Genomic DNA, 27,784 nt, shown 5'->3' on the forward strand with positions numbered 1-27,784 from the left:
TGAGCCAATAGGCTGATAATGGACTTATTTCCACTTGGCATAATTTACTTCTTCTTCTTATTATTATTATTTAATTATTTATGGTTTGATATTGCTATATCTCTACACTATTCATGGTTGGTGCGACTGTAACAAAACCCAATTTCCCTCGGGATCAGTAAAGTATGTCTGTCTGTCTACCGGTTTTGCATACTTTTAATGCAGATCAAATCATTACACAGTGCATTGAGGTAGAACAAGTTAAAATGAAAACAGATTGCTGAATAAAGTGTGACAGCCACAGATAAAGTTCAGTGCAGGTAAACAATAAGGTACAGGATCATTACGAGGATCATTGTGAGTCTATTTGATTGATCAAGGATCAAGCATCAACTTTATTTGCCAAATCACACATGTATTAGGAATATGCTGTGATATGCTGATTGTGACATGTAACAAAAAACAACATTCAACATTAATAACATATTTCATGACAGAATCCAATGATAGTAAACCTGATTCTGAATAGAGAATAAAATAAAAATGAAGTAGGTTAAAGTAGATATATTGAATAACATGTGCATATTTAATACATGAATACCAGAATGTATTGACAATGTAAACAGCTGTATAAATAGTGGTTTAAAGTGTTTCAGTGCAGTGTAGTAATGGGGTAATAGATAGAAGGGCGGTAGCTAACTTGGAATGGTTCATCAGATTAAGTGCTTGGGAGAACAAATTTTGAAAGATAAACACAAAGTACACTGCAGATGCCGTGGTCAAATCAACAAGTACAAACAAGCTGGATGAACTCGGCAGGTCGGGCAGCATCCGTTGAAAGGAGCAGTCAACGTTTCGGGCCGAGTCCCTTCGTCAGGACTGAAGAAGGAGGGGGCAGGGGGCCCTGTAAAGAAGGTGGGGGGAGGGTGAAAAACCAATCAGAGGAAAGATCAAGGGGTGGGGGAGGGGAAGCAGGGAGGGGATAGGCAGGAGAGGAGAAGAAGGAATGTAAAGGGAAAGCACTATGGGTCGTAGAAGAAGGCAGAGTCATGAGAGAGGTGATAGGCAGCTAGAAGAGGAGGTAGAGTGAAAGTGGGATGGGGGAAGGGAGAGGGAGGGAATTACTGGAAGTTGGAGAATTCGATGTTCATATCAAGGGGCCGGAGATTACCCAGACGGTGTATGAGGTGTTGCTCCTCCAACCTGAGTTTGGCCTCATCATCTCAGTAGGGGAGGCCATGTTTTCAAACTCAGGTTGGAGGAGCAACACCTCATAGCTTGAACTTTTTGCCTCGACAGATGATGATTCACCCAAGGACTTCTTCTAGCGTTCTGATTTTTTTCTCCCTCTTCCCCCCCATCCCAGGTCAGGATTTTAATCTGCTCCACTTGTCCTCAAATCACTTGTGAAGGGGAACAGCTCTCATCCATCCACCTTCCAGTCCCTTCAGTTGGGCCTAGGGGGATCTCCCAACGCCATTCAGGGAAAGTGATAGGCCCCACATCTATACCTCACCACTTGGTTAAAAGAAGCTGATTATCTCATTTTGTGTGAAGGAGCTGGCATGTGAAAACATTGCCTCATTTCCTTCATTACTCCAATGACTATACTTAACAAGTGCTTCATTGACTGTGGGAGACTGTAAAGCATGGTGTGAAAGTCAGGAGAATTTCCGAATGGTCCAACTGAGCAGCCTGCAATCCAAATTCATTCCTTCACAGAGTCACCACATCTAGAACCCTCCTCCTGGGCCTTATAGCTGATATTTCCACCTCATATTTTGGCTGCAGTCGGCTGAACGCCTTGACAGCGCCAGTGACCCGGGTTCAATTCTGCACCAGAGCAGAGAGGGTAGTGTCAAAGGAAGTAAGTGGCCTGAGTTGGAGGAGCGGAGAGATCTCAAAGGATGAAGCCTCAAGAAGGTGGTATCCATCGTGAAGGCCCCCACAACCCAGGATGTGTGTGCTCTTCTCATTGCTACTATCAAGGAGGTACAGGAGCCTGAAGACATCCACTCAAAGTTTTAGGAACAGCTTCTCCTCCACTGCCATCATATTTCTAACTGGACACTTTTTTTTGCTGATTTAATTCATATATGGTCCACGGACCTCTCAGTTAATGATAAGGCTCCATGGCATAAAAAAAAAGGCTGGGAATCTCTTTCTTATTGTGATTATAATTGTTTATTATTATGTGTTGCAATATACTGTTGTCAAAAAGCAAAAGATTTCACAATATATGCCAGTAATATTAAACCCGACTCTGATTCTGAATATAGGGCTGAAGAAGGGTAGGGTAAGTCTCAAGTTAGTGGGGCAGCATGGTTGTGTAGTAGTTAGCGTAACACTACTATAGTGTCTATGACTTGGGTTCAATTCTGTCACTGTCAGTAAGGAGTTTGTGTGTTCTCCCTGTGACTGTGTGGGTTTTCTCCAGGTACTCCAGTTTTCAAAGACGTCTGAATTAGTAGGTTAATTGGTCACATGCGTGTGATTGGGCCCTGCAGACCCATTGGGCCAGAAGGGCCTGTAACTATGTTGTATCCCTAAATAAACAAATAAAATATTTGATGTGCTCTCTCTCACTTCCTGTATCTTCCCTCCGACACCCAGCTTAATTCCCCAGGAAATCCTTCTTGTGTTGTTCTGTCTGGGGCAACATAGCTGGGTTTTTGTTGCCTGTTATCCGTGAGGGAAATTTGCCTCCAATGACAATTTACATCAAGCCGGAGTTAAAGGTGAATGCTTCCAAGGAGTACAACACTGTTTTCTGTCTGCAGCAAACAAACTACAATCACTGCTTGTTACTTGAACCAACGCCACTAATGATTATCCAATGCCCTTTCAGACTGTCAATAGATGAGTCACAGTTTGCTCTGGAAAAATGTAACCAAATTATCAATTGCACTTGATGATGAAGATTTGATGCACAGTAAATCCTCACCAAATATATTTCCTTGGAAATTTCTCCTTAGGGAGACTCTAGCCTACTCCCCCCCCCCCCACCCCCCACCTAATTAGAGAGAGAAATGGCATGAGCCAATAGCACTGGAGTGGGTCCATATTTAACCTCACGGCTCCCATCTGCCAACACACTACTTCACAACCATGTTTACCACGGAAATTTGATCAAGGTTAGACTTTTGCCGACTCTCTTTTCCACTCCGTGTTTTACATAGAGCATGTCTGATAAAGTGGCCATTGAGTGTATGTCCGTGGTCTTCTGCTGCTGCAGCCCGTCCACTTCAAGTTTTGATGTGTTGCATATTCAGAGATGCTGCTCTCCACTGATGTAACGCATGGTTATATGAGTTACTGTCAGCTTGAACCAGTCTGGCTGTTCTCCTCTGACCTCTCTCATTAACGCCCACAGAACTGCCAATCACTGGATGTTTTTTTTTGTTTTTCACACCATTCTCTTTAAATTTCAGAGACTGCTTTCTGTGAATATCTGATAAGAGCGGTAGATTCTGAGATACTCAAACCATTCCGTCTGGCATCATTCCATGGTCAAAGTCACTTAGGTCACATTCCTTCTCCAATCTGATGTTTGGTCTGAACAACTGAACTTCTTGAGCCTATCTGCATGCTTTTATACGTTGAGTTTCTGCAGGTGATTGCCTGATTAGATATTTGCATTACCAAGCAGATATATAGGTGTACCCAATAAAGTGGCCACTGAGTATCGAACATAGAACAGTATTGCTCAGAACAGGCCCTTCAGCCCACAGTATTGTGCTGAACCAATTAAATAAGCAATCATATGGCCAACTAGACTAATCTCCTCTGCCTCCACAATATCCATGTATCTCCATTTCCCTCACTTTCACATGCCTATCTAAACATCTCTTAAAAATCCCTAATGTATCTGCCTCTACCACTATTCTAGGTAGCACATTCCAGTCACCCACCACTCTCTGTGTAAAAAAAACCTTGCCCCTCACATCCTCTTTGAAATTACTCCTCTCACCTTAAAGCTCAAAATAAATTTATTTCTGAAGTGTGTATATAGATATCACCATATACAACCCTGAGATTCATTTTCTTACAGACATTCACAATAAGTACAAAGAAACACGAAAGAATCAATGAAAAACCACACGCAATGATGGACAAACAACCAACGTGCAAAAGACAACAAACTGTGCAACTACAAAGATAAAATCAAACAAAATGTTAATAGTAAATAAATAAGCAATAAATATCAGGAACATGAGGTGAAGAGTCCATAGGTTGTGGGAACAGCTCAATTTAGTGGTGAGTGAAGTTATGCCCTCCGGGGTTCAAATGCCATGCCCACTGATGTTAGACATTTTAACCCCGGGATAAAGATACTGTCTGTTCTCTGATAATCTTATAAATTTCTATCAGATTTCCCTTCATCATCCACTGCTCCGGAGAAAACAACCCACTTGTCCAGCCTCTCAGTGTAGCATATGCTCTCTACTCCAGGCAGCAAGCACCCTGGTAATCCCCTTCAGCATCCTTTCCAAAGCCTCAACATCCTTTCTTTTGCAGACACCTTGCTTCCAAAACCTTTTGTTTTATTTTTGTGACAAGGCGCTACCCTAGAAAGAAATTCTGAAGCACTAATGTAAACTGCAGCAGCCGCAGTTGCAAAATCACTCATCACTGGACATTTCCTTGGGAGGCTCTTGAATAACGGAGCCATGTGAAATTAATTCTGACTCCGATTAATTTCACTTGTCACATGCGCCCTGAAATGCATCTTTTTCGTTAGCAGCCAACAAAGCCGAAGGTTGTGCTGTAGGTGGTGTACAAGTGTTGCCCCGCATTCTGGCGCCGATGTAGCATGCCCACAGTGCTCGACATAATAATACAAATGCTACAAAACAGAGCAACAAAGATCCCGGCCCTCCCCTCACTCATCCATGCACACGGACAGTCCTCCAGCCCCGCCACGGGCCGTTTCTAGACCCCAGCGGATCTGTCTGAGTTACATGGATGACAATATGCCAGCTTTCCCTGCCTGCAGCTCAATGGTGGAGAAGACTCACTTTGTTAAACCTTCATGGGCACATGATGTATCAAAGAAACACACAAGGCATATCGGTGGCAAGTAAAAACGCCAGATGCATTTCACTGTATGTTTCAATGTGCAAGTGGCTATAAGTAAATCTAATATCTGCTCTGTGAACAACTTACACAGGTAAATCTTTAAGCAATAGGTCTTTGAGGACAATGGAGCACCCAGAGGAAATTCATGATGCAAGGAGAATGTGCAAACTCCGCTCATAGAGCATTTGAGGTCAGCTCTCTGGGGCCGGGAGGAAACGGCTCTACCAGACACGCCAGTGAGCCACCTATGAAAGCTTCCTAAGACAAGTGACCTGCAGCTTGATTGAAAATATTGGCTTCCAGGACCTTGTTTGAGAAAAGGAAAGAGAGAGAGAGAGAGAGAGAGAAACCCGAAGGTTTAGGGAGAGAACTCTGAAACTAAATTCCAAGGCAGCAACGAACGAAACCACCACTGGCAAGTAAATTAAAACCGAGGATGTACTGAGGACCACAGCATTCCAAAAACTTGCAGTGTCATAAGGTTGGCACAAGTGTGAAGTCATGGGATGGATCCGAAAATAGAATTTGAGAAGCTTAAAACTGATTGATTTAGAGTCAATGCACAGGATCAGCGTAAGTTAAGGCTGCAGCATTTGGATTTATGGAAATATATCCTCACATCTCTCTGGATGAGTTGCACTAATCCAAGCAAGGGGGAGAAACTACTGAGCTATGAATTCATTATATTGAACACTCCCTCATCAGTACTTTGCATAAGATAAGCAAATACATCGACTAGTGCACATCAAGTTTCCCATTTATATTAACGAAATGCTGATGCAATATGGTATTATGGAAATCACCTGGACTGTGATATTTGTTGATAATTCAAATAAAGCCACTGGTTTCTTATTCCCAAGGTTAGGACTCAGTGTAACTGAAAATAACTAGTTCACCACAGAGCTGTTCGCACCCTATCTAGGAGAGAAAGGCCATGTTATTAGCCTGGTAGCCTCCAAGGGGACAACAACCTTGTCGTGGTTTGCAGGCTTGCGTGCCTTAATGACCCAGGCTATGCTGGCTGGAGTTAGGACTTTATGCTTTAGCTCTTGGTGGGCTCACCCACACATGCCAAACAGGTCAAAGGGTAGAGGACAGACTAGGAGTGGTCCACCGGTCCTCCAGATTCAGAGATTCAGTTCTGGGCTAACAACTGTGACTGGTCAAACAAAATTGTTATGGAAACTACAATGAAGAATCCTTCTACATCTGAGTTTGACCGTATTCTTCAGTCTCCAGCCAGAACTTGCATGACTGACAGTAGTGAAACAGAGAGGAAGATACTGACATGATGAAGGAAGCCCTGAACACACCAGAGGTGGAGGACCTTCATTGCTGTCCTAAACGCCAGCAGTGTAATGGGCAGTAAGTAAGTAATTCTCCTTGGTACAAAATGTTTACATACTTAATGATAATAAGTTACTTCAGTGATCCTTGATTTATGATTAGAAATAACTTAGGTGTGTGTTTTTTAACTGATATCTAAGTATCATATAAACATAAGAATAATTGGCATAATCATATATATCAACAATATTGAAAGGGTGGTGAATTTACGGAACTTACTGCCACAGCTGGCTATGGAGGCCAGGTCATTGGGTACATTTAAAGCTAAGGCTGATGAATTCTTGATTAGTTAGGCAAGACATTAAGAAGGCAGAAGAGTGGGACTGAGAGGGATAATGGTGGAGCAGACTTGATGGGCCAGATGGTTTACTTCCTCTCCTAAGTCTTATGGTCTAATATTAATAAAATGTTGCATTTATTTAGCAACCTCTGTGCTACATTAAAGAAGTTCACAACCAGGAGCACTGTGTTTGAAGTGCAGTCACTAATGGAAATTCAGCAGCCGATTTTCACTCAACAAACAGCAATAACAGGAAGATGACTGAAGGGTTAATATTAGCAAGGGGAACTTTATTCAGTGAATCAGTGCCCAAGGATCTTTTACAGGCTCCTGAAAGAGCTGTTGGGATTTTTAGTTTACTACTCCTTTGGAAGATTGACTGGGGCGTCAGCTTTCTCCATAAACTGACCATCTAATTGAAAAGCACAGGTTTTACCCACTGAGTCACAAACTTCAGACTGATGGACAGCTTCTGTCCCACTGTTAGAAGATTATTGAATATCCCCTAGAACGATAGGATGGGTATTCTTTGACCTATGATATTGTGATACCCCAAGATCAATCCACTGCTTCCCTCCCGTTAGAAGGAACTTTACATCAAAGTTGAACATGATCTCACTCTTTAGACTCGAGACATCACAATCTACCAAGCTATGGCCCTTCACCTTATTGTCTACCTGCACTGCACTCCCTCTGCACGTCTATCATTTTGTTTTACATTCTGTTATCGCTTTCTCTTGCACTAGCTGGATGCTAGGCTGTGATGAAATATATAGATAGCAGGCAGAGCAAGGTTTTTCACTGTACCTCAGTACACATGACAAGAATAAACCAATTTACTGATTCAAAGGCATAGGAGAAAGGATGGTAATAAGAGAGGGAGATGGAGTTGGAATGGAGGTAGAATCACACATGAGTATTTTGTTTAGCACAAATCTCCAAGACAGACTGTGAGACCATAAGACATGGAAGCAGAATTAGGCCATTTGGCCCATTGAGTCTGTTCTGCCATTCCATCATGGCTGATTTATTATCCCCCTTCAGCCCCACTCTCCTGCCTTCTCCCTGTGAACTTTGATGCCCTGACTATGAACTACCATCCTGATGCCAGAGCGACTGACCAAATGGTAAATGTACAGTAGACGATGTCTGAGAATCATCAGACAATGCAGTGTGGAAACAGCCCCTTTGGCCCAGCACATCCTTGCCAATCAAGATGCCCATCTAAACCAGTCACACATTTGCATTTGGCCTACATCCGTTTACAGCAGGGGTTCCCAACCTGGGGTCCATGGACCCCTTACTTAATGGTTTTGATCCATGACATAAAAACAGTTGGGAACCTCTGCACTATACCGTTCCTAACAATGTACTTGTTTGTATGTAAATAGTGCTACTGCCTCCTTTCACAGCTCATTCCATATATACACCACCCTCTGTGTGGAAAAGAAAATGCTCGTCAGGTCTGTTTGAAATATTTCTCCTTTAAATCTATGCCCTCTAGCTTTTGATTCACCAGGAGAAGTATTGTGCGCTTTCACCTGAGGCAGGCCCCTCAGAGTGTTATACACTTCCATAGGTTCCTCTCCTCAGTATCCAAAAACATAGAATGCTCAGCACAGTACAGGGCCTTCAGTCCACCATGTTGTACTGACCTAACTGATTGCATCATGGCCTGGTATGTAAATGCCAATGCCCAACAAATGAAAATCCACAGGGAGTAACAGACAATCCCAGAACAGCACTGGCAAAGCCCTCCCCACCACTGAGCACATTTACAAGGAGCAATGCCACCAGAAAGGAGCATCCATCATCGAAGACCACACAATGCTCTCTCCTCATGATTATTATTGGGCAGGGGGTACAACAGCCTTGGGTCCCACACGACCAGATTCATGAACAGTTGTTACCCTTCAACCATCAGTCTCCTGAACCAGCGTGAAAAACTTCACTCACCTCAACACTGAACTGATTCCACAACCTGCAGACTCACTTTCAACGACTCTACAACTTATATTCCCAGTATATTTTTGTTTGCACAAATTGTCTTCTTTGGTGCATTAGTTGTTTGTCAATCTTTGTTTATGTATAGTTTTTCATAAATTCTGGACACAAGCGATGCTGGAAATCTAGAGCAATCCACAGAGTGTGCTGGAGTAGCTGTGTCTGTGCATGGGAACAGACAGTCAATGTTTTGGGTCGAGACTCTTCACCAGGGTCCTCGGCCCAAACCGTTGACTGTTTATTCCCATCCACAGATGCTGCTGACCTTAGCTCCTCCAGCACATCGTGTGTGCTTCATAAATTGTGTTTATTTTCCTATAAACGCCTGCAAGTAAATGAATCTTAAGGTGACATATACCTACTTCAATAATAAATTTACCTTGACTTTTGAGTTTGACCTTTTATCATATTGCGAGATCAGTCTAAATCCTTCCCTCCCATTAGAGGGAACTTCCCTTAACTTCCTGTTAAAGTTGAACACGTTATCACTATTTAGACAAGCTCTAGTTCAGCAGGTGATTACATTTGGCCTTCTCCTGTATTTGAAGCTTGTAATCTTCATTCATTTGAACAAAGATGAAGTATAAATAACACCCCTTAATTACTGTGTTTTTTACTCTATTAGTACTTCCTTTCATTAAACAATGAAAACAAGCCTCCAGCTGTAGGTGTCACTACATTTGTTGCTCTTGCTGTAAGAGTGGGGGGCCTGGTTGAACCCTTACAGTGATTTCAATAATGCCTTATTCCCAGTGTTCAAGCCTCACTGGTAAAGAAGGATTTATTACACTCAGGGTGCTGACAAGTGCAGTATAAATGTGGCTATGTCCTTGCTGCCTTTCCCTTTTGCCTCTCTCAAAAGCAGCCTAATAGAATAGCCTCTTTGTGGTGAGTTCAGGAATTGGCATCCTGTGGTTACACCATTAAACATGAGATGACTGTCAATCAAGCTCACTTGCACAAATATAGTCATTTCATCACAACGCCTGCAGCAGGGAGAGCCTATCCTGGCCCTGGAGTCTACTTTACCTCGAATTAGGTCTGAATTTCATCTCCACAGCACATCCTTGAAACTTTCCATCTCAATTTTTTACTGGGGGGCTGTCTGAAGGAGATTTTCAGCTTTCTGCCTCTCTCAGTATGAATATTTTTTCTCCAGATTTCACTCAGGTACCTCCGGCTCCTAATAAGGTGGACAAAGTGTATGTATATGGCCTTCTGCTGCTGAAGCTCATCCACTTCTAGGTTTGACATGTTGTACATTCGGAGATGCTCTTCTGCATACCACAGGTGTAACACACGGCCTTCCTGTCAGTCTGGCCAGTCTCCTCTGACTTCTCTCATTAACAAGGCGTTTCCAGCTACAGCCACTCAATGGATCTTTTTGGCTTTTTTGCACCAAACTATTGTGCATGAAAATCCCAGGAGATCAGCAAGTTTTCAGATACCCAAACCACCCCATCTGGCACCAACAATCATCCCATGATCAAAGTCATTGAGATCACATTTCCTCCCCATTCTATTTGCCCTAAACCTCGTGACCGTGTCTATGGGCTTTTATGAAGTGAGTTGCTTCCATGTGATTGGCTGATTTAGATATTTGCATTAATGAGCAGACGTACAGGTGTACCTAATAAACTGGCCACTGAGTGTGAATCAAATTCTATTCTCGGTGCCCTGAATGATGAAGGCCATTGTGCCAGTTCTTCACCACCTATCTACTGTGTGTCGCAGGTAGATAGGGTGGTGAAAAAGACCTACTTGGATTCTTATATCCCTCTGTTTGATAACTTGACTGCTCTGCTGTTAAAGCTGATACCTAGGCAAGATGAATGAAGTCCTTTCCAGTTTCCTCACCGATATTTGTCTCCTTGTGTTTAACAAAAATAGATCAGCTAATCAATCATCTGATGATTATGCTGTGGTATGTCTGGAGCGCTGCATTGTAAAATTGACATGGATGTACAGACCGGGAATAGGACAGTATCAAGTGCATCTAAGTCCAGGTGATTTATTTATACTGACCCTGCACTGGCCCATCCTTCTGCTAAATTCCTCGAATCCTTTCTTCCTCATGCATTGATCTCATTCTGCCTTAATTGTTGCCACATAGTTCATCTCAGCTCACCCCCGTGGGAGTTAAATAAACTTAGAAAATGTTCAAAGTGCTCAGCAGGTTGAGCAACATCTGCACAGAGAGAAGCAGTTAATGTTTCAGGCCAAGGAGTCCCCATCACCTCACAGCGTGAATGAGTTTCACTCTCAGGATAAAGAATTCCTCAAGAATTTGTTGCTGAATTCAGTAGTGACTGACTTGTATGGATGACCCCAGGCACACAAGTGGACACCACCTCTCCGTCTCTGAACACCCCCTTCTTCACGCTCTTGGGCAATTTGTGTCAATGAGGCTCGGTATAAAGAGCAGGCCATCTACTTTATCTACTATTCACTTTAACCTTCCACAATGCAGTGAGTCAAAAGAGAAAGCAGTTGTGCTGCTGCTAAATGGGGATGTGGTTCATTCTGTTCCCTGTTTTAATGCCAATAGTCTCTTTCACACTCCTCTACCTCTCCTCACCATTCTGTTCCAGAAACAGAGCAGTGCCACTTGTCTCCCCAGTACACTTCCATTAGCCACTGTGCACTTGGGTTTGCAGAATGGATCAGCAATAGAATGGTTACAGCATGGAATGAGGCCATTCAGCCTGCTGAGTCTGTACTGGACCAATATAAGCGTAGTCCAGATTTGAATCTCTCATAGGAGAGTCACAGAGTCTTAGAGCCCTACAGGACAGAAACTCAGTCCATGCTGAACTATTGTGCTGCCTAGTCCCACAGGCAGCTTGGACGTACTCTTTACAATCCTGACCAGTTCTTTGCTTTGAAGTCCTTGGTGCGCTCCATCTGCCAGTAGAAGTGGGATCTCCCAGTGGCCACCCATTTTACTTCCATTTCCCATTCCCATTCACTACATCAATCTATGACCTCCTCTACTGTCACGATTGGAGGAACAACACCTTATATTCTGTCTTAGACTCCAACCTGATGGCATGAACATCAATTTCTAGAACTTCTGGTAATGGCTCCCTACCCCCACTCCTTCACTATTCCCCATCCCCTATTCCTTCTGTCACCTTATCTCCTTGCCTCTAGTTTCCCTCTTCCCTTTTCTTTCTTCTATGGCCTTCTATCTCCACCTATCAGACTCCCCCTACTCCATTCCTGTATCTCTTTCACCAATCAACTTCTGAGCTCTTTACTTCACATCTCCCCCTTCCGGTTTCATCTATCACTTTGTGTTTCTCCCTCCCCTCCCCCACCTTTCAAATCCTCACTGACGACCAACACTGGCGCACCTCAGGGGTGTGTGCTTAGCCCAGTGCTCTACTCTCTGTGTGCACATGACTGTGTCACTAGGCATAGCTCAAATACCATTTATAAATTTACTGATGATACAAACAGTGTTGGTAGAATCTCAGGTGATGACGAGAGGACGTACAGGAGTGAGATATGCCAACTAGTGGAGTGGTGTCACAGCAACAACCTGGCACTCAACGTCTGTAAGACAAAAGAGCTGATTGTGGACTTCAGGAAGGGTGAGATGAGGGAACACATACCAATCCTCATAGAGGGATCAGAAGTGGAGAGAGTGAGCAGTTTCAAGTTCCTCTTGAACTCTCAAGCTCTCTGAGGATCTAACCTGGTCTCAACATATTGATGTAGTTATAAAGAAGGCAAGACAGTGGCTATACTCTATTAGGAGTTCGAAGCGATTTGGCATGCCAACAAATACACGCAAAAATTTCTATAGTTGTACCGTGGAGAGCATTCTGACAGACTGCCTCACTGTCTGGTATGGAGGGGCCACTGCACAGGACCAAAAGAAGCTGCAGAAGTTTGCAGATCTAGTCAGCTCCTTCTTGGGCACTAGCGAACAAAGTACCCAGGACATCTGAGCGGTGTCTCAGAAAGGCAGCATCCATTATTAAGGATCCCCATCACCCAGAGCCTGCCCTTTTCTCAATGTTACCATCAGGTAGGAAGTACAGAAGCCTGAAGGCACACACTCAGTGATTCAGGAACAGCTTCTTCTCCTCTGCCATCCAATTCCTAAATGGACATTGAACCCTTGGACACCACCTCACTTTTTTATTAATATGCAGTATTTCTATTTTTGCATATTTTATTTTAATTAATTCAATAGTTATTATTATTTATTTGTTATTATTGTTATATTTTATTTATTATTCTTTTTTCTCTGCTAGATTATGTATTCCATTAAACTGCTGCTGCTAAGTTAACAAATTTCATATCACATGCCAGTGATATTAAACCTGATTCTGATCTATTCCTCATCTTTTTTTCTCCAGTCCTGCTGAAGGGTCTCAGTCTGAAATGTTGACTGTACTCTTTTCCATAGACGCTGCCTGGCCTGCAGATTTCCTCCAGCATTTTGTGTGTGTAAGTTGAATACTGAACTGATTCTACTCCCTGTCACTTTCAAGGACTCCACAAGTTGTTGTATATTCTCAGTATAATTTATTTATTTATGAATTTGGTTTTTTTTTACACTTTTTTCCTTTTTCTTTGAATTTGCACAATTTGTTGTCTTTTGCACATTGGTTGTTAGTTTGCGTAACAATAGGAAGTCATTCCTGCCTGTGGCCATCAAACTTTACAACTCCTCCCTCGGAGTGTCAGACACCCTGAGCCAATAGGCTGGTCCTGGACTTATTTCCACTTGGCATGATTAACGTAGTATTATTTAATTATTTATGGTTTTATATTGCTATATTTCTACACTATTCTTGGTTGGTGCGGCTATAACGAAACCCAATTTCCCTCGGGACTAGTAAAGTATGTCTGTCTGTGGATTTTCATAAATTGTACTGTGTTTATTTGTATTTACTCTGAATGCCTGCAAGAAAAGGAAACTCACAGTAATATATGGTGATGTATATGTCCTTAAGGAGCCATATGTTGTTATAGTTGTGGGTGGTAATGGAGATAAGCTCCTACTGCTTATTAAATACTTCCAATGGTGTGCACCTCAAATAGCCTCTGACAACTAAATCCAGCTCCTGGCCTTCATGTGGACTTAGCTTCTAAGCCCAGTGGAATTATTTCTACTGTCAGGAGAAGGTGAAAAGGTTGGCAGCTCAACTAGGAGAAGGAAAACTCTGATCTCAAACCTCTGCTGCCTTGTGTTACAGAACTCATGGGAAAGGTTTCAGGAGTAAACCCTGAGGAAAAATCGAGAATTTGAGTGCTTAAGGCAGTCCTACGTTGAGTTCAATGCTGACTTGCAACTTCTGCGATGCTGCTGGTGCCAAACTGTATCGGTCTCTGCCATTCCTTTGGATTCATCAGATGTGTGGAAAGGGGGAGTCTGCTATGTAGGTAACAGCTTGCTCTCCATATCCTACTGCCCAGGCTTGCGTATCGCGTAGACAGCAACATCCATGGTCAACCGCAAGCAATGGAGGGCCTCGTAGATACTTTAATAATAAATTTTAGTTTTAAATTTGAAATCTTACTTTGAATCCAACTCCACTACTTCCCCTCACAGTGCATCATCCACCTCAATCTCCTGGTGTGTTTAAAAAAATAAGATCTTATTACCTTAATTCTGTGCTCCCAAGTTTGTGATACCCCCTTTATTGGGAATAATCGATTTCAATTGCTTGATACTTATTTATTTATTTTAATACAGCATGAAGTAGGCCCTTCCGGCCTTAGAGTCACTCTGCCTCGCAACCTCGATTTATCCCTTGCCTAATCACAGGGCGACTTACTGTGACCAATTAACCTATCGACTGGTATGTCATTGGACTGTGGAAAGAAACCAGGGCACCCGGGGAAAACCCACGTGCTCACGGACAGAATGTTCAAACTCCTAACAGGAAGCAGCGTAAATTAACCCAAGTTGCTGGTGCTGTAAAGTGTTGTGCTGATTCTGATAAAGATGTATGTTACATTAAAAATTTGATCTGTGTGTCTCTATAAGGCCTGGACTGAGTCCTTTCATTTAAGTGTCACCATTCAGGTCAGGGCAAGGTCAATAGTTGTTGCCTTTCCCTTCACTCTCATAAGATCATAAGACACAAGAGTAGAATTAGGCCATTCGGCCCATCGAGTCTGCTTCACCATTCTATACCACTGCTCTTTAGAAGGTGGTGATGACACCTTGTTAAACCAAGCTGGTGAAGGCACTGTAGAGTATCAATCATTTTCAATTCAAATTCTCAGCTTGAGGGGTCAGGTCAATTTAGAGCATCCATATTTCTGAAGGTGTGGAGTTACCTATGGGTCATATTGGGTAACGACAGCTGACTACATCCATACGGAAGGCAAAGGAGCTTTTTTAAAATCACTCTGCCAATTTCAGTCATCACTACTGACCCTTGTTTTTGATTACAAATATATTTAATGAATAAAACAACATAATCGCCCAGCTGTCACAGCGGGGTATGATCGTGCAGCCGTGAATCATTCAACGAAGCCTCTGGATTACCAGACCATCATCAGATCCCAGTGTGGGATTTGAACCCACAGCCACGTACAGTACTACCAGATCTGAGGCGATGACTAATCATATCTAATGGTGACTTCAGCGGGACAGGGTGTGTGTGTGTGTGTGTGTGTGTGTGTGTGTGTGTGTGTGTGTGTGTGTGTGTGTGTGTGTGTGTGTGTGTGTGTGTGTGTGTGTGTGTGTGTGTGTGTGTGTGTGTGTGTACACATAGGAAGAAGTATAGTCCAGTTAACTGCTATATTTCTCTGTTACATCATTTAAACAGGGAAGAGAGGAGATTGGCCACTCACTGACTGTCTACCAATCTCACTGTGAACAACATCCCACTTGTAGGGTCACCTGAACCAGGCGTGGTTCAGGAAGAGATCTTGGCACAAACAGTGGTATCAGACAAATGAAAGAAACTGCAAGGCTGTTAATAAATAGTCTGATCCATCTTATCATTGACAGGATCCCTGGAGACACACACAGCATTACCCAACAACACCACCAAAATTCACTCAACTCACACTTGGCTGAAATTAACCACAATTTGTACCACTGACAAAATACAGGTGTGTGGTATGTTTTACGATTCCACAGTCAAAACCATCCTTAAGCAAAAAGTAAGCTATCCCACACACCAGACAAGCTTTGGAAGGTTTTGAACCAGACACGATTCAGAAATAATTTGATGTTCATATTGTCGAAAGCCTGATCAGAATTAAAGAGTATAAATATAATCCTCCGTACTGCTGCAACTTGTTGCTATGTGTTGGCTGGTAACATACTGGATTCTCCAATCCAAGGGTGATAATTCCTGGTACAAAATTCCTAGCAAAATCAGCTTCCCTATTTTGATACATACATACATATATATATAATACACACATACACACACACACACACACACACACACACACACACACACACACACACAATTCATTTTTCCAGGCCGTGCTTCATCTCCTTATTAACAGGCCCAAATATTTCCCAAATGTTTCCTTGCAAAGTCTTGTTTTGAGGTGGATTTTGTTATTATTTCTGATACGAGGAGGAATGAAGGAACTCTCACGGTTAATTGACTGCTCAGGAAGCAGGAGCGTGCCGACTCTAACCCAAACGAGGCCCTGATTATTTCTTTTCTTTCAAAAGAGGGTGAAAGATGTGCCAGCACATGAGTTGGGCCTACTCTCGCGTGGCGAATACGATTCGAGTAACAGGGTGGGGGGGGGGGGGGCGCTTGATAAATCAGATTGGGCATCCATAACGGTAGGGTGTGGTTCCTCGCGAGGCAAGGCCCGAAAGCCAGGCATCCAGAGTCTTACCACCTTACAGCTCCTTCTTCACTATGTTTCAGTTACACTTTTCCACATCTCTCTGCCTTGCAGTGCTGAATCAAAGCCAGTGGAAAAGGTTCAAACATCTGGCTTATTTTAAGCACCTCCTCCTGCCTCACTCCCCCCCACCACCCGTCCCCACCCCACCCTGTATCCATGTTGTTAGAGGCTTTCATTTTTTTCATTTCCCGCCAACCCCTTTTCAAGTTCGTTTCCATGCCTGAAATGGTCTCCAGTGGGGACCAGAAACCACAGGCTCAACACCTTGCACTATACACCCCACTCTCCTTGTCCTTGTCTTCACCCCACCCTCCTCAGCCCCACCGCTGGTCCCTTGCTGCCCGGTCCTCGGCGTTCAGAAGATTAGCAGTGAACTGGGGCAAGGCCCTGAGGAGGATTGACTGGGGAGGCCTAGAATCTGAGCAGCAATGTCAGCTGCCCCATATGTGTTAGCACACGGCATAATTTCCAGTCCCACTGTCCTCACCTTGGCAAACCTCCCCACTTTACGAGAAGGCAAAATAAATCAAGCGTACACATGGAAAAACCAGCTCTCTTTTAAACGCATGTTATGGCCATGACTCTTGAATTATACAGTGGCTGTACTCGTGAAAGAACCATCAAATAAAGTAGGAGGCACCAGAGAGGCCTGTGACAGAAAAATATAACACTTTCTGTTCTAGCTGATACAGAATGACGCACTGCAAATAGTGGAGAATGTGCTCGAGAGAAAGACTGCGAGAGAGTGAGCGAGAGACTGAGCAGGAAGGAGAGAGAACGAGCGAAAGAGAGAGAGAGAGAAAAGAAGAGAGAGACTGACAGAGAATCAGCAAGAAAGAGGGAGCGAGGAGGAGAGAATGAGTGAGAAAGAGAGAGAGGACAGAGAGGAGAGAGTAAACACCCTCCCTCCCCCTCCCCACACCTTCCTCGGAAAGGACGCCTTCCACTCTGTAAACTTGGCAATATTGCCACAGCATTGAAATACAGCACTGGCCATATAAGGAAGAACATGTCACACATCTCTTGGAGGTGGAAGGCAGAGAGTTAACCTCTCGGTGCACACAACTGGCTCCACATGCAATGTATTCTGCCATCGGGTCGCGCATATTAAATCAAATACCTCACGCACCCCGTCTCGCTCCCCTCAACCCAACCTCTATGAGGGAGCAACACTCGACTACCTGGCACAGCACTGGCACCACACTGCCATTCATTCACCCCAGCCGAGGCCAGTCAAGACCGGGAGGAGGCTGGTAGGAGGGGGTGGGGGAGGAGTGTGGGGGTTGTTTTTTTTTGCCCACCTGTTTTGCTTGCCTTTTGTGTGAGAGGAGCGTTGCCGAGTTGTGGCATGCTGCAGAGCACCGGCAGGACGGAGCTACTCTGAGGCAAGAAAATGTCTGCACCTCCCACCTCCTGACCCTCCCTCCCACCCAGAGATGGCGTTCGATATGGAACCACACACCGCAGTGACCCAGAACGCAGCTCTGCGCCCCCACCCTTCCCCCCATGTCCTGGCACCCTCACCCTATCCCTTTCCACCACTACCCAAACCTCCCATGCCACTGTCAGCCCTTCTCCGAAACCTGCTTTCGCTCCCCAGCACCCCGTCTGCTGTCCTGCCTGCCCTCATGGCGGGCTCCCTTGGTCTGACACGAGGTTGGGGCGGTGGGGGGAAGGGCGGCAAGGTGGAAGTGCCGAGCCATCAGAGACACCGCTGTTCGGATCCCGCGTGAAGCCGAGGAACCCTCTGAGGTAGACACCAAAAAGTGATCCCCTCCCCACATGCGTCCCTCTCAGGGGGGGGAAGGGTCAAGTGGAGACAAACCCCCACTGTCACTGTCATCTTTAAAAGAAGAAATAGTCTGCTCAGTTTCACGATGCTGCTTGTGGGCTAGTTATCTCTCAACCACCTCTCTTATCCTGGCTGCCCTACATTACTACGGTTTGGAGTAAAAACGTGCTCCCTTGCTTGGGAGGCACGTTGAGACCCCGCTCGGTGCTACAGAAACACGTCCCCCCCCCACCCTTTCTGAACCCCAGTTCCCTCCCTCCTTCTCCTTGCCTGATCTGGCAAACCAGCCTGGGCTTGCTCGAACTTCCTCTCCGTGTCTGACCTGGGCTCTAAGTCAACCATGTTCTCCTGATCTTCTCACACCACCACCCTCCACACTCCCCCCCCCACACGCACTCACACATACGCACGCATGCACACAGACACACCACATACAGCACACATATGCACACACAGAGGGAATCAAGAACTTACCTCATATTCCTGTTTCCCCTGATTCACTGGAATAGAGGAACAAGCACTCAAGGCATTCTGGGATTCATCTTCAGATATTTTTTTCCCGTCCCTCTTTCTTAAGAAACCAAAAATTGTGGTCTATCTCCTCTTTCCCTTGTTAGTGGAGCATGATGGCTAGCAAGTCCTCCTGAGGTGTGGCAGGAGCGCTGCTCCCTCTGCTTGTGTGGTGCTGACTGCCTGCAATGCTCCTCCCTCAACAGAACTGCAAAAACTCGACCAGGAAGCGTGCTGGGCTATACCTCCTAGTCTGCCAGCATGAAGAGGAAAGCACTTGGGAACCTTCTCGACGTTTCTCTCTCTCTCTATTTTTAAATGCAGCAGGCTCTGTCTGTCTGTCTGTCTGTCTCTCTCCCTGTTTCTCCTCTCTCTCTCTCTCTCTCTCGCTCTCGTCTCTTTCTCTTTCTCCCTCTCAGACACATACATACGCTCACGTTTGTACACACCCACCCACTCACACTCACTCACACTCACACACACACGCATGCACACACACATACACAGACACACACACAGACACACACACACACACTCACATACACATACGCCCAGGGATGGGCCGTGTTCTTAAGCACAAATCAAAAATCCACTGAGAGAGGGAAGAAAAATTAAATGCAAAGAATGCAGAGAGGAAGTTATCTCTGACCATGATCAACCTTCTCCCTCTCTCCCCCTTGCAGCAGGCTGTTATTGGTAGCTTCCATCTGATATGGAAAGCATACAATAACCTCTGAACTGAACTGCCACAAGTGAGATACAAGCAAGCTGTTGTCAGGTTGTGGGACCAGATTGCTGGAGATGAGTTGAAAATGGGAGGTGGTCAAGGGGAGGAGGGGGCAGTGGGAAAGGCAGTGGATTTTTTCCGAGCTCTCGCTTGGCATCAGTACAGGCACACAGCAACTGGAGAAGTCTGGGAGGCTGCATTTAAATTTCAGGCCGCTCGTATATTTCCAAGTTACACGGTTAACTCTTTGATGACCAAGGCTCAATGGCTCTATTTTCTGCTGAATTCAAGCAGCCAGAGGAAGCTGGTTCAATTAACGCTGCTAATTCTACATCCTGCACATGAACGTGAATGCAATGCAAACAGAGGAAAGGGGAGCAGGAATGAGCCCAGGGCCCCTTGTTCCTGCCCACTATTCAGTAAGGTCGTTGGTGCATCAAGATTCCCTGAACAAAAATCCATCAAACACAGCCCTGACTCAATAATGAACATGAACATTTTAATTGTCCCTTCTTCAAGAAAATGAAGCTTGGGGTAGTATGTGGTGACTTATAAGTACTTTGATAATAAAGTTACTTCGAACTGTCCACTCCTCTCCTCCAGTCCCTGCCCCAGTAACTGCAAGGGTTTGAGCTTCCAAAGATCCTTTCACAACCTTGACATACCTTTGAGACATCACTTTGAAGAGATGGTGGACTTTTGTGTACAAGATTCCACACACACACACACACACACACACACACACACACACACACACACACACACACACACACACACACACACACACACACACACACACACACACACACACACACACACAATAACCCCATTTGCCCCTACACTTTGAAGTGATACCATGGTTTTTTTTGTATCTAAGTGAGGGAGGACGTACTATCTATAATACTTGGAATATTGTTTACCATTGTGGTCATCTCTTTACAGGAAGATGTGAAAGTTTGAGAGAGGGCTCAGAGGGGATTTACCAGGACGCTGCCTAGACTAGAGAACATGTCTTCTGCGGATATGTTGAGCGAGCTAGAACTTCTCTCTTTGTAGGGAATGAGGATGAGAACTAACTTGATGGAGATTTACAAGATGATAAAGAGACATCGATAAAGAGAACAGCTAGAGACGTTTTCAGATTCGGATTCACAGTCACATTAGTTTTAAGAATCATATGTATATTGAAACAGACAGTGAAATGCATCGTAGGCGTTACCAACCAACACAAACTAATCATGTGCTGTCGACAATCCATAAGTGTCACCACACATTCTGGCGCCAACACAGCATTTCCCAGGGCGGAAGTGGCTAATACAAGGGGTGTAACTTTAACATGTTTGGAGGAAAGTATTGAGTGATGGTGTCAGGAGTAAGGTTTTTATACAGAGAGTGCTGGGTACATGGAATATGGTATGATTTGTAAACATTAAGTTAATTCAAAGGAAACACGTGAAGTCTGAAAATAAAGGTGTAACTTTGAGTTTAAGCGAGGTGCACATGTAGCACGTAGTAGCCTGATGTTGTAAGCAATTAACGTATTTTTACATATAACCCCTTAATTAATTATTTAAATGAACAAGAATACTTAATAAAACAATTTATCTGCATAATTACTCAAATACAATTGAAATATTAAATACACAACAGAATATTCTGCTGAGGTGGTGGTAGAGACAGAGCCATTAGGGACATTCTAGAGACTCTTGGAGAGGCACATGGATGAAAGAAAAATGAAGGACGATATGGGACAGAAACGTTCGGATGATCTTGGAGCAAGTTAAAGTGCCGGTATAATATTGTGGGCTGAAGGGCCTGTTCTGTTCTATGTTCTATTTTCGTCTCAATGCTGATATTTCTGGCAGTGGCGTGCTCTTTCCACTCTGCAATGATGGACACAGTTACACAGTACACAGGGTAGACAGGACACAGTACACAGAGTACACAATTCCTAATTAACTATTATACCTGCAAACTAGAACATAGACATAGAACAGGACCTTCTCCCCACAATGTTGTGCTGAACGAATGAAGCTAATCAGAAGTGATTAAGCTGTTCCTTTCTGCCTGCACATGGCCCAGTCCATATAACCATGTACCTAAGAGCCTCTTAAATGCCCCTATCATGTCTGCCTCTTCCACCACCACCTGGGCAGTACATTCCAGACACCCACCATTTCCTGTATAAAGAAAAATCTGTCCTGCATTTCTCCTTTACACATCCCCCTCTCACCTTAAAGGCTCGTACTCTAGTCATAGAGTCATAAGGCACAGAAATAACTAGTTGAAATGTCCAGTTCAACCCTGTGAAAAAAGATACCAGCTGTCTCCCTTCCACAATTTCATTGCTTTCTATCAACCTCCCCTGAAGCTCATGCCCTCTAATCCAGGCAGCACCCTGGTAAGCTTCTTCCTCCATTTCAACAGCCTCCACATTCCTTCTATTCTGTTCTAATGAAGAGTCTCAACTTGAAACTTTTCCCTGAAGGGAATGCCCATCACCCAGGATGTGCTCTCTTCTCAGGAAGATACAAGAGCCTTAGGAATCACACCACTTGGTTCAGGAACAGTTATTACTCCTCAACATCAGGCTCTTGAACCAAAGGGGATAACTTCACTCAACTTCACTTGTCCCATCACTGAAATGCTCCCACAACCTATTGACTCAATTTCAAGGACTCTTCATCTCAGGTTCTCGATATATATTGCTTATATATTTATTATCATTATTATTTCCTCTTTTTGTTTACAAAGTATGTTGCCTTCTGCACTCTAGTTGAACACCCTAGTTGGTGCAGTCTATCAGTGATTCTGTTGTGGGTATTATTTTATAGATTTATTGAGTATGTCCACATGAAAATGAATCTCAGGGTTGTATATGGTGATATACGTGTACATTGATAATAAATTTACTTTGAACATTGAAATGTCCACTGTTTATCTCTCTCCATGGATGCGGTCTAACCTGCTAAGGTCCTCCAGCATCATGCACACGTTACTCTAGATTTCCAGCATCTGCAGAGTCACTTGTATTTATGACTTCTAAAAACAGTGAATATCAGGGTGAACACTCAAAATGAATTGTCACATGTACATTGAGACATATAGTGAAACAGATCAATTGCATTAACAACAAACACAAGCAAACAGATGCTGGGAGCAGCCTGCAAATTGTTGTTTATGTATTAAAAAAAGTTTTTTTTTTATTGAATTTCATGCACTTTGATAACAAATTTATTTTGTACTTTGAAATTTATTTGACATAGTCAACACCGAAGACCAAATGGGATCATATCCCCCTAAATTTTCCCATTCATATAGCCGTCCGATCTTCTTTTAAACATTGTAGAGGCGCAGAGTTATATACTCTACATTACCTCTGGAAGGCAGCCTTCAGAAAGAGCCCACCTACCCTGGTGGCGGTGTGGAGATATGTCTCTACCAAAGGAGGTGTAAGGTGCTCCTTCCCTCTGCTAACCTACAGGTCACCCTCGGGCAAGGTGTAGGACCAGCTCAGCCCCCGATTCTGGACATGTGATGCCATGGGAGCAGGTGGTGGTATGGGCAGTTACTCCATATCACATGTCTTGGTTTTGCGACCAATGACATCAGGCATTCTCTGAATATATTGATAATAGATGGGGTCACCTGTCATGCCAAGAAGAAGGCAATGGCAAACCACTTCTGTAGAAAAAAATTGAAAGAACAATCATAGTCATGTGGAAGGCCATGAATGCTCATGTCATACGACATGGCACATAATGATGATGACCCATCCTGAGTATTCTCTCTTCATGTTGAGGCTTTATAAGGCCTTGGTCAGACCACATGACCACAGTAAGGGTATCAAGAGAGCTTTAGACTTCTTATCTAATAAAAAGATGTGCTGGTATTGGCAAAGGTTTAGAAGACGTTCAAGAGAATGATCCCAGAGGTGAAAGGGTTAAAGTTTGAGGAGCATTTGATGGCTCTATGCCTGTACTTACTGGATTGATAAGAATGAGGGGGGATCTCATTGAAACCTATTGAATATTGAAAAGCTGGATAGAATGGAGATGATATTTCCTATAGTAGCAGGGTCTAGGACTAGAGGGCACAGCCCCAAAATACAAGGATGTTCCTCTTAGAACAGATTTGAGGAGGAATTTCATTAGCCAGAGAGTGGTGAATTTGTGGAATTCATTACCACTCATGGCTGTGGAGGCCAAGTGGTTGGGTATACTTAAAGATGAGGTAGTAAGGACATGAGGAGAAGGCTGGACAATTAGATGGAGATGGATAATAAATCAGCCATGATGGAATGGTGGAGCTGATTCGATGGGTCAAATGGCCTAATTCTGCTCCTATGTCTTATGGTCATATTGTCCTTTATTCCTCCTACTGGGCAGAAGGTACTAAAGTCTAAAAGCACGTTCTTCAGGCTCAAAGACAGCTTCTATCCCACTCTTATCAGCCTCTTGAACAGACCACTTGTATAGTAAGATGGACTTTTGTCCTCACAATCTACCTCACTATGATTTGCACTTTATTGCTTATTCTTCTACAGCGTCTACACTTTATTCTCTATTATTTCACCTTATTCTAGTTCAACACGCTGAGTAATGATCTGATCTGTGTGAACATTATGCAAGACAAGCTTTCCACTGCATCTCAGTATGTGTGACATAATAAACCAAAGACAATAAAAAAAACTATCAATATATATCAATATATAATTGTTGACTATATCAACAATTAAAATGCCAAACCAGGGAAAAAGGTTCTGCAATACTCCGTAGAGAGTGGAGATATATGACAAGGCACAGAAGAAGTCATGGTCAATCAATGCAACCAAGGATGACCTCAGTTGTGATGACTATTCATGCCACTGGGCCCTGACTTCCGAAGTTGAGACAGTGGAACTGCCCCAGTGCAACAGCTTTCCTACTTTAAATGTTCTCCCGCAGAGGTTTGCTGTTATTGTTGGTTAGAGCTGACAACTTATCAATCATGCTGTTAATTTACAATTTGTTGATCCAAGGGGATGGCAGAGTGGAGAGGACTGGGAAGGAATGTGAAAGCTGACTATCCAGGTTTGTGGAGGCATGGCTGTCTTGTGGAAGTTCGTGAGGAATCAGGGACTCTGAGGAAGCCTGGACTGTGGTCATAGAAGAAGGGAGGAGGCCATTGGAAGATTTGCAAGTAGGCTGTTTGCCAAATTCCTCACCCCTGAGCAAGACTGGAGTGTGGTCAATGATGCAAAATTGCTGAACCAGACTTGATATGACAGAACAGACCTGAAGGAGCTGCTTCTGACTAATCCATCTAGTACAATGATTACCTGCATGCCCTTTCTCTTCGGCCCTTAACACCTGGGGGTTTAATTTTAAATATCTCCTTTAAATGAAAGGCAAACTTGTTCAGCCAAATCCATTGGTTTGAGATTCTTGGTGAGTCACCCGTGGAAGGCACAAGATTGTGCTTGCCGGCTCATGTGCCGCCTCAGCCCCGGGTTGTCAGGGAAATGGGGTCAGGGAGTGTAGACGTTCTCAGGAAAAAAAAACCTCCCCCATGTTGGACTAGCTCCAAGATGGTGGGCGTGTTACGTACAGTGGCTTGTTGCATATTCTGCAGAGTGAGCTGGCCAACATTAATAAGCAAACATTACCTTCCTCATGCACCCTAAGTTTCTTTTAGGACTAAAACTGCAGTTTGATTGCTTCTGCCACTGATCAAGGGAGCTGTTAATATCAATTTCTCCTTGGCCAATAAAGCAGGCAAGTAACTGACAGCTATTTTGTTTCTATAAATGTAAAAATTAACCCCTTTGGGTTTTGGAAGTCACACCCAAGAGTCATAGAGAACTACAGCACAGAAACAGGACCTTCAAATCGTCTCGGCTGAAAAGTTATATATGAAAGGTTATAGTTATATGCTACAATCGAACCCACATCTACCCTTTCTGCTGGCTGCTCTTTCCACACTTGCTGGTTCACATTCATCTTCACATTCCATCTTGCTGGTTAAAGCCTATTGTGCCACCCAATTCCAGCTTTTAAAAGTCAGCTTTCAAGTTGTCCACTGACCACACCTTTTAACCTTTGTACTTTAGATTTTCACCTTTAGCTCCTCCAAACATGTATGAAGTTCTCACTCTGCAGCCTCCTCAGTTACTGCCATCCATTTCTATTCAGGCAGTGGGGTCTAGGTATTAGGACATAGTCTGTCATGGGCAGCCAAGTGGCAGAATCCAGGACTGGAGGGGCACAGTCTCAGAATACAAGGACATTCCCTTAGAGCACAGATGAGGAGGAATTTATTTAGCCAGAGGGTGGTAAATCTATGGAATTCATTGCCATTGATGGTTGTGCACCCAGATTGTTGGGAGTACTTAAAGTGAAGGTAGATAGGTTCTTAATTCATAGGGGGATCAAAGGGAGAATGAGGTTGAATGGGATAATAAATTAGCCACGGCAGAGCTATCTCAGTGGGCCGCATGGCCTAATTCTGCTCCTATGTCTTATGGTCGTATCTTCAAGAGTTGGTACCTCAGGTGATGGCATCTATCATTAATGGCCCTCACCATCTGGGACCTGTATTCTTTGCATTACAAGCATTTGAGAGGAGGTGCAGAAGCTTGAAGACCCATACTGAATGTTTTAAGAATAGTTTCTTCCCCTGTGCCATTGGATTTCTGCATGGTCTGTAAACTTGCATTTTGCACATATTGATTTTTGTTACTTATCGTCACTTCAATGTCGCAATGCCACTGGGCTGAACAGCCTAATTCTGCCTCTATGTCTTCTGTCTAATGGCCTTTACTAACCTTCAGGTGTTGATGACTTCGGTCTGGACTTGGCCGAGAGAGCACATAGCACAGAAACAGGCTCTTTGGTCAGTCTAGTACATGTCAAATTGTTGCTCTGCCTAGTCCTATCAACCCACACCTGGATCATAGGGCATTAAAAGGATAATAAGTACTATATATACATGCTTCCCATCTATATACTTAGACAAACTTCTCTTAAACGCTGCAATCAAACCCACATCCACCACTTCTGCTAGCAACTTGTTCCACACTGTGAGTGAAGAAATTCCCCCTCATGTTCCCTTTAAACATTACACTTTTCACCCATGGCCTCTAGTTCTTGTCTCACCCAACATCAATGGAAAAAGCCTGCTTGCATTTTTGTTTTATATATTTTACCTCTATCAAATCCCCCTTCATTCTCCTACGCTAGAAGGAACAAAGTCCTAACCTGTTCAACCTTTCCCTATAACTCAGATCCTTAAGCCCCAACAACATCTTTGTAGATTTTCTTTGTGCCCTTTCGAGCTTATTGGTAACTTTCCTGCAGGTAGATGACCAGAACTGCATCAATACTCCAAATTAGGCATCACCAATTTCAACAGAAGAACAACCTGCTAGAGACTTGACTGCCCGACAGAAGAAAACAAAATAGAATGCCTGATTATAAGCTACCATTTGATTCTGGCGACGAAGGGTTGGATAATGGTGCTGTGGTTGGCTGCCAAAGAACTGGCCTTCTTGACTGCCCCTAGTCTTGGACAAGTATAGTCACATATTAAACAGAAGAGTAGATGGTTTACAAGCAAACGTTATGATAAATATTTTCATCATCTACCTCAACCTCAGAAAATATGTTTATTATTAAAAGACAGTCCAATTATTACTAATGACAGGTTTACTGATCTAGGTTATGTTTAATCCACACTGTTGCAATCAATGGTCGTATTAACATTCCTCTGTTGTCTGAGGTTGTGCCACTTTATAAAACATAACTACTGCCTAGGTGTGCATCGAATTTGATTTCAAATTAGATGAGCTTAAGGGAAAGGCATGTACTGTGAAAGAATGTGTGAAAAGACTTGATACCAAAAGCAAGCTCCTCGAAGAATTGGAATCAGAATCAGGTTTAGTATCACTGATCTATATCGTGACATTTGTTCTTATGCAGCAGCAGTATGTTGAAATAAAAAAATGGTTAAAACCTATAAATTCAGCAAAAAAAATATATATTTAAAAAGTGAAATTAAATACAGAGAGCAAGAAGAGAGAAAATAGTAGTGAGGCAGTGTTCATGGGTTCAATGTCCATTTAGAAACCTGATGACAGAGGGAAAGAAGCTATTACTGAATTGTTGAGTGGATGAGACAAATTCTGTTTTCTTCTTCAGCCCTCACCTGGCTTCAGACTCGTGTTAACTACAGAGCA

General features: G+C 43.6%; 1 protein-coding gene across 10 annotated transcripts in view; it reads right to left on the reverse strand.

Moving 5' to 3' along the window:
• mbnl1 (muscleblind-like splicing regulator 1) overlaps positions 1-27,784 on the reverse strand; it is a 322,821-nt gene that overhangs the window by 238,068 nt on the left and 56,969 nt on the right. For 2 of the 10 annotated variants that reach the window (XM_059992565.1, XM_059992580.1), the window contains exon 1: positions 18,807-19,400. The exons of 3 other annotated variants lie outside the window; for them this stretch is intronic. The gene's annotated coding sequence lies outside the window, so the exon portion shown is untranslated. Of the gene's footprint in view, positions 1-17,841; positions 17,937-18,806; positions 19,401-27,784 lie in introns of those variants that run through there. 5 more of the 10 variants (XM_059992658.1, XM_059992622.1, XM_059992632.1 and 2 more) reach the window with 4 other exon arrangements.

Source organism: Hypanus sabinus, chromosome 2, assembly GCF_030144855.1.
Source record: "Hypanus sabinus isolate sHypSab1 chromosome 2, sHypSab1.hap1, whole genome shotgun sequence".
NCBI classification, from domain to species: domain Eukaryota; kingdom Metazoa; phylum Chordata; class Chondrichthyes; order Myliobatiformes; family Dasyatidae; genus Hypanus; species Hypanus sabinus.